This window comes from Chelon labrosus, assembly GCF_963514085.1.
Source record: "Chelon labrosus genome assembly, chromosome: 1".
NCBI classification, from domain to species: Eukaryota; Metazoa; Chordata; class Actinopteri; order Mugiliformes; family Mugilidae; genus Chelon; species Chelon labrosus.
Genome location: NC_140337.1, coordinates 5,759,404 through 5,772,574, shown reverse-complemented (window position 1 = coordinate 5,772,574; position 13,171 = coordinate 5,759,404).

The following is a 13,171-nucleotide window of genomic DNA, read 5'->3' as shown; positions in this document are numbered from 1 at the left end:
CAAAGATAACCATTAAGTGATGTCAGCCCATGTCAGCCACTTGTTGCTATAGCTGGTGATGATGTATTTGGTTTGTCCATGAACTATGTCTATCAACTATGTGAAGTAAACTGAATAATGAAATTAAGAAGGATTTGGAGAAGTGGGAGATTGTACCCCTAAATTTAATGGGAAGAGTCAAAATAATAATAATGAATACTTTGCCAAGACTTTTGTTTCTGTTCCAATCGTTGACTGTTGTGATTCCTGGCTTAATCCATAAAATGGTAAACTAGATAATAGCACTTTATTTATAGCACAATAAGATGGCAGAAATCAAATGTAGGACACTCCTCTGCACAAAAAACAAGGGAGGGAGGAAATGGCCCAATCTAAGGTTGGACCATCATGACTGGACCGGTAGGTTACATAAAATGAATAATAAATGTATTAAGGAGACAATGAAGATATGGGCATCAATAAGAAAAATAATGAGTTGGTCAGGTTCTATATGCAGGGCTACAAAAATAACATATACAAACTGTTGTAATTCCTACACCGTTCACCTGATTTGGATGTAAATACCCTCAAATTAAAGCTGAAAGTCTGCAGTTAAAGCACATCTTGCTCATTTCATTTCAAATCCATTGTGGTGGTGTATAGAGCCAAAAAGATTAGAATTGTGTCGATGTCCCAATATTTATGGACCCATTCCAGGGTTAGGGTTATAGGGCAAGTTCTGAAGTGATTTGAACGACTCAAACAAGAGTTCAACTTATGACCGATGATTTTTACCTTCAGGCCATAGACTGTATATAAATATGGACAATGCGTCCCCACTTCCTTGCATTGGCCAAACTGACACTATTTTCCTGGGGATATGGGCAGCGCCATCTTGCGACTTTGTAGAGTCTCCACAGTACAGTCCGAGAGTGGATCCACACAGAGCCGCAATATCGATGACCCGCCCACACTTCCACCAGACTTACTTAGATTTTAGTTTGATTAATACTGCTCTACCTCCACCAGCTACAAGGAAATATTGCATCATACATTCTACTTATTTATTTATTTATGTTTTCCCAACAGGACCACCTCACAGGGCGGTTGGCAGGGCAACTTGTACTCATCACGATGTCACGTCTTTTTTCTATAGCGTCAAATAACGAAACTAAAACGAACCTTCTCAGAAAAATGGACACTTCAATATGCACCAGTAATGCACCCAAGTCCCATCCACTTACATGGAGGGGGTGGAGCTTATGACGTATACTGCAGCCAGACACCAGGGGGAGCTCTACTGGCTTTGGCTTCACTTTTAAGCAGTTCTGCCGTCCATCTTTATACTGTCTATGCTCCAGACACACAGAATGGGAAAATTTCATAGAAATAAACACTAGAAGTCGCGTTGACTACCACGGTCTATTGGAACGAATGCGTCAACAGAACCGCCATCTTGGTACAGGGGAATGCAGCTTCTATATGACGAACGTCAATCGGGGACAAGGCATACATACATAATTAAAATACCTTAAATCGGCGAGTTTATTTTCTTGTTTCGTTACGAATGTCAGAATAAAATAAAATAATAGGTTTTTGTTAACATAACATAACCTGTTTTACGTTCAAAATCTAATGGACATAATTCAATTTTTCCACTCAAATAAACACAAACTCCGATTGTGCGGAACATTTATATTAGTATGTGTGTGGTTTAAAAACTGAAATTTTTGACAGAAAGGTTTTCTGTTATTATTGTATGTATAATATATTGTATTTTATTGCGAATAAAATTACACATATTTGCCTCCAAGAAGCTGTAGAGTCATTTCGGGACGTACGTTGTAGCACATTTCCGCTTCCCCAGAAAATCTCCCTCTTTTTCATAGTTCAATGTTGGCAGGTATGGTGAGGCTGCTTGCACAAGTTTGTAAAAATCACACAATGTAGTAGTAGCATATAACTAAATACCGGCCTGGTGCCGTAGTATCAGTATGACTGAAAGTTGTTATAGTTTATAGCCATATGCAGCACAAAAGTCCGGCATCTTCCCTCGCTTTCACACTGTGAAAATGCGTAGTCAAACGACTGAACCCCTGTACCAAGATGGCGGCCGTATCGACACATTCCAAGAGGCTCATCGCGACTTCTAGTGTTTATTTCTATGGGAAAATTTAAGGAAACCAAGAAAACTAGAAGAAAACATTATGTCATACAGAGAGAAAGATACAAGGAAAGGGCTGATTTCACACATTTACAAAGCATTACAGCATGAAAATGAAGAGAGCAATATTGAGGTCAGAGATAAATGGGAGTCAGAAGGAAACATTATCATCAAAGATGAAGAGTAGGAGGAAACTTTTAAAACAGGGCATAAACTAACCAACAGTCCAGCGTGGCAGGAGTTTGACTGGAAGGTAAACATGCAGTACTTTAGCACTCCTCTTATTATGTAAAAATGTAGTAATACATGGAGGTTGTGCTGGAGGCACTGTGGGATGGTGGGAGATTTCACTTCCTTTAACAGACCTCCTTTGTAACACAATAGCATGATCCTAGCCTGTCCTCACATATGATTGGCCCCATGGGGGTGCCCATCCAAATAAAGTCCCACTCCTGCCTGCATGGACTATCAGAAGCGGCTGAACCTTCGGCTCTCCCTGATGGGAATGGTCTCTTCTCGTTCGCTACAAGGAGTCGACTCATTCGTGACCGACACATCACTAGTGGCAGTGCAAGTGTCTTTGACTGGTGCATGGGCTTTTTTAGTCCTTATCGGCCAAACCTGAGGAATTGTTGATAAAAGACATGGCTGAAGAGGCCTGAGGGAGAGGTCACCACTCTTCTGCTGCAGAACCTCTCCACACCCCACTCATTGTCTGTTTGCTTTTATGCATTTATTAAAATAAACTTTCCACAGCAACAGACTTTGAACGGGAAATGTTGTTCCTTATTGTTATGTGTTTTCCATCACAGTAAAGAGTCTCTCTCAGTAGAGGCATGTAATAAACTTCTTTTTATGAATAGAGGTATTTGTGTTAAATGAACCATTACATTTTAATATGTAAATTATAAAAGCAGAACTTCAACTGTACCTGTGTTTGTACAGTATGCAGTATTTGCTGAAGCCCAGTCGACACCAGAACATCAAGGAGAGACATCATAGTAAAGCTGAGAACAGAAGCAATCAACAGATGTAAGTTAAAACTCTGTTATGTCGTTACAAATATCATGTTTGGTGTTACGTTGGTGTCTCAATAATATACTGTAGCAGTCAAAGGTTTGGACACACCTTCTCATTCAAAGGTTTTTTTCTTTATTTCTATTATTTTCTACATTGTAGATGAATACTTCATACTCCATATAAGATTCTTCAAAGTAGCCTTCTTTTGCTTTGATGGCAGCTTTTCTAATTCTTGACATTCTCTCAATGGGCTTCATGAGGTAGTCACTTACTTTTGACTGCTACTGTGGGTACTTGAACTATTTCTGTCCATGCCTCTTCTGCAGTGTCTCATTTTTGAACTCAGATTCACTTTTGTATTTGCCAGTCGTAATGTAACAGGATGTTTATTAAACCTTTGTTATGTAAAAGCTCAGTTTTAATTTAGTTTTATTATTGCATGATGTTGCTGTTTCCTTTTACCATACGTACGTTCTAAGGGACTTTGTTTCATCCAAAGAGTTTTAATTTATAATGATCTAAACAGTGTGTTGAACAATAATGTATTACACCTCATTATATACAACAGAGACTTTGCTTACTGCACTTCATCATTATTTTGATTTACCTTAACACATATTAATTGGCTTAAAATACATTTCTGAATGTAAAATAAATTGATGGTGATTTGGTTATATTTTATCAAGCGCTATTGTAAGTATGTATTTCTTCCAACTGAGACAAGTCTGTTTTACAATAGGCATTTTTAAAATTAATTAAACTTCCTGTACTTTGGATCAGTGAGGGACACGTTACAGATTAGAACTTGAGGACAGGACAACAACAAAAAGTCCCATCTACAATGTTGCATCTGCAGCCCCCTGGACAATTAGATCCATGGCAACTACAATCAGCTTCATGAATGGCTCAAGGTTTCTTCCTGCTTTCTGGGGTTCAGGCTCTGGGTTCTGTAAAGTGTCTTGAGACAATTTTGATTATTATTAGCGCTATCAAAACAAAACTGACTGAAGTCAAGTGATTGGAAAGTAATGTGGGAAAATCTGTGAACCAAACACACCAACGTTATGACAAAATCAAGACAATCAAGTTATGTGTGTGAAGGCACTGACCATAGAAATAATGACATACTGTAAAATGAATCTGTTAAAAGATCACCTTGAATTCTTTTCAAAACTGTAACTTTGTTTTTTTCAACCTTCCTCATTCCTAACATTTTACATCACCCTTGTTTTCCACTGCTCTATGTAAATGAGCTCTTTCATAACTGATGCCTCCCTTCTCCTGGTTTGAATATTCAAATCCTGATGATGAGAAGGCTACGAGAGACCTGTGTGTTTGATTAAGATAAATAAAAAGCAGAACAAACATTTACTTCCAGCCAGTCTTCAACAGGACATCACAGAGAAATCTCCCACGGAAGCAAAGAGAGAAGAAATAACTAAGTTTAAACTCTGTAGTGTGATCTGAAATGTCTGTGAGAAGAAACTTGGACATTTCTAGTAATACATTTATTTATGTATGAATGTGTATGTATCCTTTCTTATTTCTCTTCTAACTCTTATTGTACATTTTCCCATTTACCAGAGACTGAAATCAATAATATATTCAATGTAACTGACTGTATTTTGGGTGGAGGCTGGAAATAATAACAGAATATGTGACATTAACATGTCTGGTCTTCATGTACTGTTTATTCTGACCATTCTCTTAGAAACGGCCTCAAAATGCACCAGTTTTCAGTTTGTTTAACTAAATTGCTGAATTATTCATTTCTTCTTTGGACAAAAACAAATCAACCAACCACTGGATCAATTCTACTAATATCTGAGCAGTGAGGGTGTAACTGTGTTCTAACAGATGACTGGTCTATAAATGAAATTTAAAGACTTTACGTTACGGAGATACAGTCCTCAAGAACTATGATTGCTGAATGTGAAGCAGGAAGTAGAAACAAAAATGAACCCGACTGGCAAAAAAAGACACAGCGCCGAGTATAAATGGCTCACACCGGTGGAGGCTACATGCGTAGGTTACACCGTCTATGTCCCACAGTACTTTAAATGAGCCTTTATCCCCCTCCTTTAGGTATTGGAGATTAAATGTGTCTATTTTTAAGATGAGGGGACGGTAAAAGAAATCAAACAAAACATAAAGGAATAAATGAATGAATGACAATGAGGAGGCATCACCATTAACTCTATGGGAAGGGGGAAGCGGTCATAAAATGGAGGAAGGAAGTCACACCTGATACTGAAAACAAGGGTTCACTTACTGTTGGACTTTTGCTGAGGTACTGAGTCATTTATATGCAGAGATGTAGAAAATTCTGAGGGGTTCAAATACTTTTCAGCAGCAGTCTATGTGATATTTGCCCCAAACAAACAAATGATGTGACAAAATGAAGACAATCAAGTTATGTATGTGAAGGTGCTGAACTTAAATAGAGTTCAGATACTGAGTTATTTCCTCATTCACCACTCTGACAGTTGGTTTCCACTGCTCTGGGTAAATTAGCTGATGTTTTCCTTCTTTTTGTTTATCTTCATATTCAAATGCAGACACTGAGAGGGCTACAAGAGACCTCTGTATCAGACAGAAAGACACATTTACTTCAGCCCAGTCTTCAACAGGACATCACACTGACGCAAGGGGAGAAGAAATAACTGGATGTAAGTTGAACTCTCCAATCTCTGTGTGTTTGTAATACTAGAGTATGTATTTATAAAGGAGGATGTATTTAAGGTACGTCATTCTTCATAATGGTCACTAATAATGCTTTTTATTTCAAATCTGATTAATATTGAACTAAACTGTCATTTACTAGAGAATGAGACAATTTGTATTCAGTTTATTTATCACTTTATTTTGGATGAATGTTATGTGCCACACACAACAGTAGCTATAAATAGACATAGATAGCAACATGATGGAAGTTTGGCAGTGTAAGATGAGTTCCTCCAGATAAATCTACAGAGAGTTATCACCAGAATCTGCAGCTTCCTTCAACTGTCCACATTCATGATGAGTTTCATCTTCTCTGACTGATCTTCACATACTGTTTCATTCTCATGATAACACACTCCACCAGTGTTTTCCTGCCCATATGTCTGATATGTTCACACTCCAGTGTCAAACACAAAGACTGAATTTAGTCTGTGGTTTTTAGATGGTCTGCTGTGTTGGATGTTAATCTGTGACATGCAAACTGGCTTTTAGCAAAGTTTAAACTCAGCTTCTTTGACATTGTGTCAATATGTTTGAAGTGGACTCTGAGTAAACATTCAGTAAACGTTAAATAAGTTGACCTAACAGTCTCCTTTAGGATTAATCCGTATTCCTTGTGTAAGACTACAGATTAAACCTGAAACACTTTTCTCCTTTGGACAAGAAGGAATCAACCAACCAATGGATCAGTCCACCGGGACACGTCAGTCCTAAACAAAAACCTACAGTAGTTGTAGATTTTTCCAGGATGTTGAGGAAGTTATGACTCAGTAGTTTTGGTCCTTTTTTGAATTCATTTGTATATTTTCCACCTGCTTGTATTCCTCTTCCTTAATACACTGAACTCAGTGTTGCAAAGTGTTGCAGCTTTTTTAACTTTGACATGAAGAGCTGTAGATTAATACTTCATACTCCACATGGATTCTTCAGATGTCTCTTCTGCAGTGTTGCATATTTGAACTCAAATTTAAAAAGAAAAATTGTGCCAGACTTCACTTTAAATCACACTGTTTTAGTGGAGAAGTAACAGGAAATATATAAACTAGGGGTGGGACTCAATTAAAAAAATGAATCTAATTAATTAGAGGCTTTGTAAATAATTAATCTTGATTAATCACATTTTAATCACATAACAATATTTGCCCTAAAAAGCAACATTTTTTTTAATTTAAATGGATTTTAGTGGACGACTGAATCAAATAATAGACACAGACATGAATATTGTAAACTCAAGCTCTTTTAATGTCTGGAAAAATGTATTTAATTGCACTTCAATTCAAAACAGTAGAAAAAGAAAGAAAATATCCCTGGCCAAAACTGAACAGACCTAAAGTTAAAGTGCCATTTTAAGTACTTTAAGTACTTTTTCAAAACAGTTTGGGCTGCTGACACCTCTTGTTCGTACTCAGACTGGAACTGCTAGCGGCGGTTTCTGTGCTCACTGCAACATGTTTTTCATGTAGATGGCACTGTAGGGTTGAAGTGCTTCGGTGGTATGCAAAGTCTTTTTTTGCATAATTTGCACAAAACCCCACTTTTATCAAGGCTTCCATCAGGTAGTTTTTTTTAAAACATGAAATGTACCTTCCTTCAGTCCTAGCAACGTGCTTTCATCCGATTCCTCCATTTTCGTAGCAATTAGCCGAGCTCCAAAGTGTGCATCAGTGTAATCGGTGGACCAGGAAATCGTGCGCTGATAAAAGTTCCACATTGTTTGGAATGTAAACTGTGATTAAATGCCTTCACTTTTTTTAACACATTCATTTTTTGTGATTAATTGATCTTAAATAAAGCATTAACGTCTAACCCCTAATATAAACCTTTGATATGTACAATCTCACTTTTAATTCAGTTTTATTATTGCATGATGTTGCTATTTGTTTTTACCGTACGTAGGTTCTAAGAGACTTTGTAGCCTTAGTTTTTAGAAGTTCTTGGTCAAAAAAAGTTCTATCTTTATATTCAACGGAGATTTAGCTTGCTGAACTTCATTATTATTTTTATATAGTTTAACACATATTAATTGTCTTTATATACATTTCTGAGTGCAAGCCACTTTTGAATACATTTAAATGGTGAGTTGAATATATTGTACCTAGCCCTACAGTGAGCATGTATTTCTTCTAACTGACACAAGTCTATTTTACAATAGCCACTTTTAAAATGAATTGAACTGACTGTACTTTGGATTCGAGGAAGAAGCAATAACTGAAAAACAGCAATACAAAGCAGTAAAACATAAAATAGTAAGAAAGCAATGAGAAAAAAGAGCAAATCAACGATATCTGTCAGTTCACCTGGAGACTTCAGTCCAAAACAAAAACCTACAGTAGTAGAAGATTGTTCAAGGTTGGTCAGTTGCACTATTTCCATAGTAGAGAAGGAAGTTTTAGTCCTGATTTGAATGAATTAGTATTTTCCACCTGCTTGTATTCCTCTTCCTTAAAACACAAGACTGTACAATGGAGCCAGTGTTGCATCTTTTTAAAAGTTGACATGAAGTGTTTAAATGTGTCCTTCATCCAACAGAGACAAACAGCTGAAATAAAAGATCAGTTTCATCAAACAGAGCAAAGATGCAGTGGAGTCTGCTCATTCTGATGGGTAAGTGGATCAGATCAACATCAACCATACTGCTGGATGTCTTTTATATATCTTCATCATCAGAAATCATTACAGCTTCATCTGGATTTCAGCTGACACCACTCTGTTTGACATGTCAACTTCTTGCAATTCTCAGCACAGATACATCTAAACTATACTTAACATGTACATAAACTGGGCTAATACACAGCAGATAAAATGATTTCATTTGTCTTACAATCAGCTCTACGTCTGTGTTTTCTCTGATTTTAGGTCAGTGTTACTTCATCACATGTCAACTCTACGAGTACCACTATATTGAAGATGGAAAGAACTGGACAGAAGCTCAGAAGTACTGCAGAGAATATTACACTGATCTGGCCACAGTGTCTAACATGACAGACATGAAGAGACTCCTTGAGAAATCTGCAGGGAATCAACCTGAAGCCTGGATTGGGCTGAACAAGAGAACACATGTCAACAAGACATGGCACTGGTCTCTACCTGGAGTGGAGTTTGAAGATGATACAACAAGATGGGCTCCACATGAACCAAATGATGCAGATGGTCGGGAGAACTGTGGAATTATAAGGAAAGATAAACTGTTGAGAGATTTGCCTTGTGAACGACCACATCGTTTCATCTGCTATAATGGTGAGTGGATATAAATTCAGCATCTTTCAACCCTCCATAGATAACATATATCCTCAAATCTCTTAACTAGACATTTCTTAACAAGACTAACTGAGTCTAAGAAATAAAATGTCAACGTTGTGCTGATACCAGCAGAAAATAAATCAGGGGATCATCACTATTGGTTTGTGTAATCCATGTCATAGATGTTGCTGATGCCAATAATAATCTTGTTACATTTAAGTGAATCATGCTCAAAAGATATACATGTCAAGTATACTGTATGTTTGTCTGTTTACTCCACAGAAAATAAAACATCCCAACTAAAGGTCACATTGAATAAAGAAAAGAAGAATTTGGTTGATGACTACTATGACTGATGTTTGTGTGTTTACTCCACAGAAAGTAATCCATCCACAAAGATCCATGTGATTAATGAAAAGAAGAACTGGATTGATGCTCAGAAATACTGCAGAGATCATCACACAGACCTGCTCAGTGGATTCAACCAGTTAGATGATGTAGTACTCAATGAAGACCAAGACCATTGGACCGGCCTGTTCAGAGACACCTGGTGGTGGTCAGATGGGAACAGTTCCTCTTTCAGACACTGGAATCATATGCTGTCATCAGAACATGAATGTGCAGTGACCATGTTGAAAGAAGGAGGAAGATGGAAGAATGCCAAGTGTAATGACCAAAAGCCTTTCTTCTGTTATGATGGTGAGTTTTTAAAGATCCATGAAGATAAAGTAACATCTCCACATTTAGCTCCAGCACTGGAAACTGTCTGAAGATCTACCTGAATCTATTATTCAACAATACTGTTCTATTTATGTGTGAGTTAATGTACAATTATATCAGAGGTGATTAAATCTGCACTACAACCACATCCCAAAACATATTTAGATTCAGTCTGTAATTTTATTTCACAGCTGCATGGATATGCATCAAAATATCAGAATGTGAAGATATTTAAGTGTCACCAAACAAGAAGAGACTTTGTTTTATGGTTTTAAAAGTCCTTAAAGAATGTGTCCATGTCTTTCAATGACAGATAAAGTGATCCTGATCAAAGAAAATAAGACCTGGGAGGAAGCCTTGTATTACTGCAGAGACAACTACAATGACCTGGTCTCCATCACCAACCTTGACGAGCAGAGATGGGTTCAAGAGAGAGCCAAGAAGGCCTCAACTCCTTTTGTCTGGCTGGGACTGCGCTACACCTGCACTCTGGATCTCTGGTTCTGGGTCAGTGACGAGGTAGTCACCTATAAGAACTGGAACTCTACAGTGAATGATGACTGTGACCTGTCTGGAGCCATGGAAACAGGAGGACAACATCAGTGGTTCAAAAAAATGGATAATGAGAAGTTTAATTTCATCTGTTCTAAGTCTTAAACTCACTGATAACAGGCTTTTTATTCATATACTCTGAATGTTGGTTGTGTATTAAATGTATTCTTTCCATCTTTCTTGAATGGTGAACTGGGAAATGTAGGAATCCCAACTTGAAATGTCTAAAAGCTGTCTTCAGATTCTGAGAGGAAGAAGCTACACTATAGTCAGTTGTAAAGTAGTGCAGGTTTACTGTGGATGTTTAAAGTGGAATAACTGGATAATCTGATGTGATAATGTTAACACAATTATCATGGAACTGGTGCAGAAACACCTCAAAGACTCCAGGTGTCAAATAACCATCACCATTTGTATCTTAAGTGGGAAGTTTCTCCTTCTTTCTCACTTTCACTCCTGTGTAACATGTAGACTTCTCTCACAACAGTGTGCTCATTTGCTTTCAAGAGAAAACAGGGAGACTATGTTATGTTTAATCTTTTGCTGATATCATATTCTATAAAATGACATCTATGTTATGATCAATTTCTGGGCTTTGGTTAAATGGATAGTTGAATTCTCTGTTGTTGAACCTGTTAAAGCATGGAGTGGCCTCTAATGTTCATTTCCTTAAGTTTGTTCATCTACATCTTATCTGCGATTGAATACATAGACACAAGTTTAGAAGATGAACCTATTTACCCAATGTATGTAATCACAAACCAAAAAAATATAAAATTAATGAAAAGCTGAATGTTGTTAATTGTTTTATTTCTTTTAATGAATGTCAGCGTTATGAAGATGCTATTTAATTCTACTAATATCTGAGCAGTGAGGGTGTAACTGTGTTCTAACAGATGACTGGTCTATAAGTGAAATTTAAAGACTTTACCTTTTGGAAGACAGAGACAGAGACAGACAGCCATTAACACTCAAACACACAGAGTCAACAGTCAACTGAGAGTGGACAAAACATGGAAACTCCACACAGAAAGACCTCGAACCTCCTGAGGTGACAGCAGAACTGCATGTCATTTAAAATGCAACTGTTTTCAAATGATATCAGATTATGAATAGTTTTGATGCTTTGACACAGCTCTAAGGCACTGAAAAGAACTTTCTGTCAAAGATAACCCTTAAGTGATAAGCCCATGTCAGCCAGTTGTTGCTATAGCTGCTGATGATGTCCTGTTACAGTGTTGCCTGAACTCAGCCCAGTGTTGTCAGATCGGGCAGTTCCAACTAAAGAATCTACATGTAAGAAACACATCTGGGGGACGATGAACATAGAAAACTAAAAAGGGAATTATTCTATTGGCACACAAATGAAATGACCTACTGTGCTGTGAAACACTTATTGTACTCACTGTAATCTTAGTTCACACCTTGTTTATTTAGAGCTTCATTTAGCCACACAGCTCGTCTTAAAAACCAATAAGTCAACAGAGTCCCTTAGAACTGATTCCTGGGATTGTGCAGCAGCTCAATAATTGATTTGTGACTTTATGATGCTTTTCTCTTTCTGGAGTTTTAGAGGTCTGCTTTTTTTTCCATTTGCCAAAATCTATGTGGATTTTTTCTGACTATCTCATGAGTGTTTCTGGTTTTAACTAGAAGATAGGGTGATGTAGAAGACTCATTTAGAAAGACTTTTATAAATGACAGTCTGCAATCACATCATAGACTTTAGGGTGAAAGTGTCTCCTGTCATTTAATACATTAGCTTTCATTCATTCTTCAGAGTACTGACATGAATGGACTCCCATTGGTTTATTGGAAACAGGATCCAGTTTTATTTTGACCTTCACACAAACGTACTAAAAGTTAGGATATTTTCACCTCTGCTTCATTGATTAAACACTTTGTTGTTTTGTGGATGTTTTGTTCTTCTCACAGGACAGTGGACTGAATCTTCTAACACAAGATTTGCCCTCAGATCCAAGCAGACAGCTTTCCCCATCAACCTCACCTGAGAACCCAGGAAATCCAGAGAGCACACGACACGCATCAACTTGCAGGATTAAGGTTGTTGAAGATCTTTAGGCTGTATTTATGGACAGCAGCATGGTATAATTGCCACTAAACAATACAGGATAATTAGTAATAAAAATATTTCCACTGAAATATCAAGTGCTTGTTCTGTTTTCTACCCCTCTCTGACATGAACAACACAGGTTGTTCATGCAGATATCTTGACTGTGCATTTATGTCAACTACATGTCACCTGATGTTTGAACTACTTGGTTCTAGAAGTAATAAAAGTCCTGTTAATTATCACACAGACCATTTTTGTGTCCCACTTCTAAACACATACCACCACACGCTGACAAAAGTGAGGGGTGACAATAACCAAGTAGTTCTTGAGTTATCTTACAGGCAGGTTCATAAAATCATTTGAAATGATAGAACATAAACATATAGCATGGTTAATGATAGCAATGATAGCAAGGACAAATACTAAAGTACTATATACACTATACCAACAGCCAGGGACGTGCACAGGAATTTTGAGGGGCAGTTGCTCTGACCTGAAAAAAGTCCCCCCCCCCCCAAAAAAAAAAAAAACAACTCACGGGCTATATGAAGGACTGAGAATAACAGGGTCTTTATTAAAATATATATACACAAAGCCTATTTTGCCACTCTGTCCTGATGTCATCTGGCTCTGGCTCTCTGAATGCAGCTGATGCACTGGGGTCATCATCTGTCCAATTACATATTATTGTTATTGCC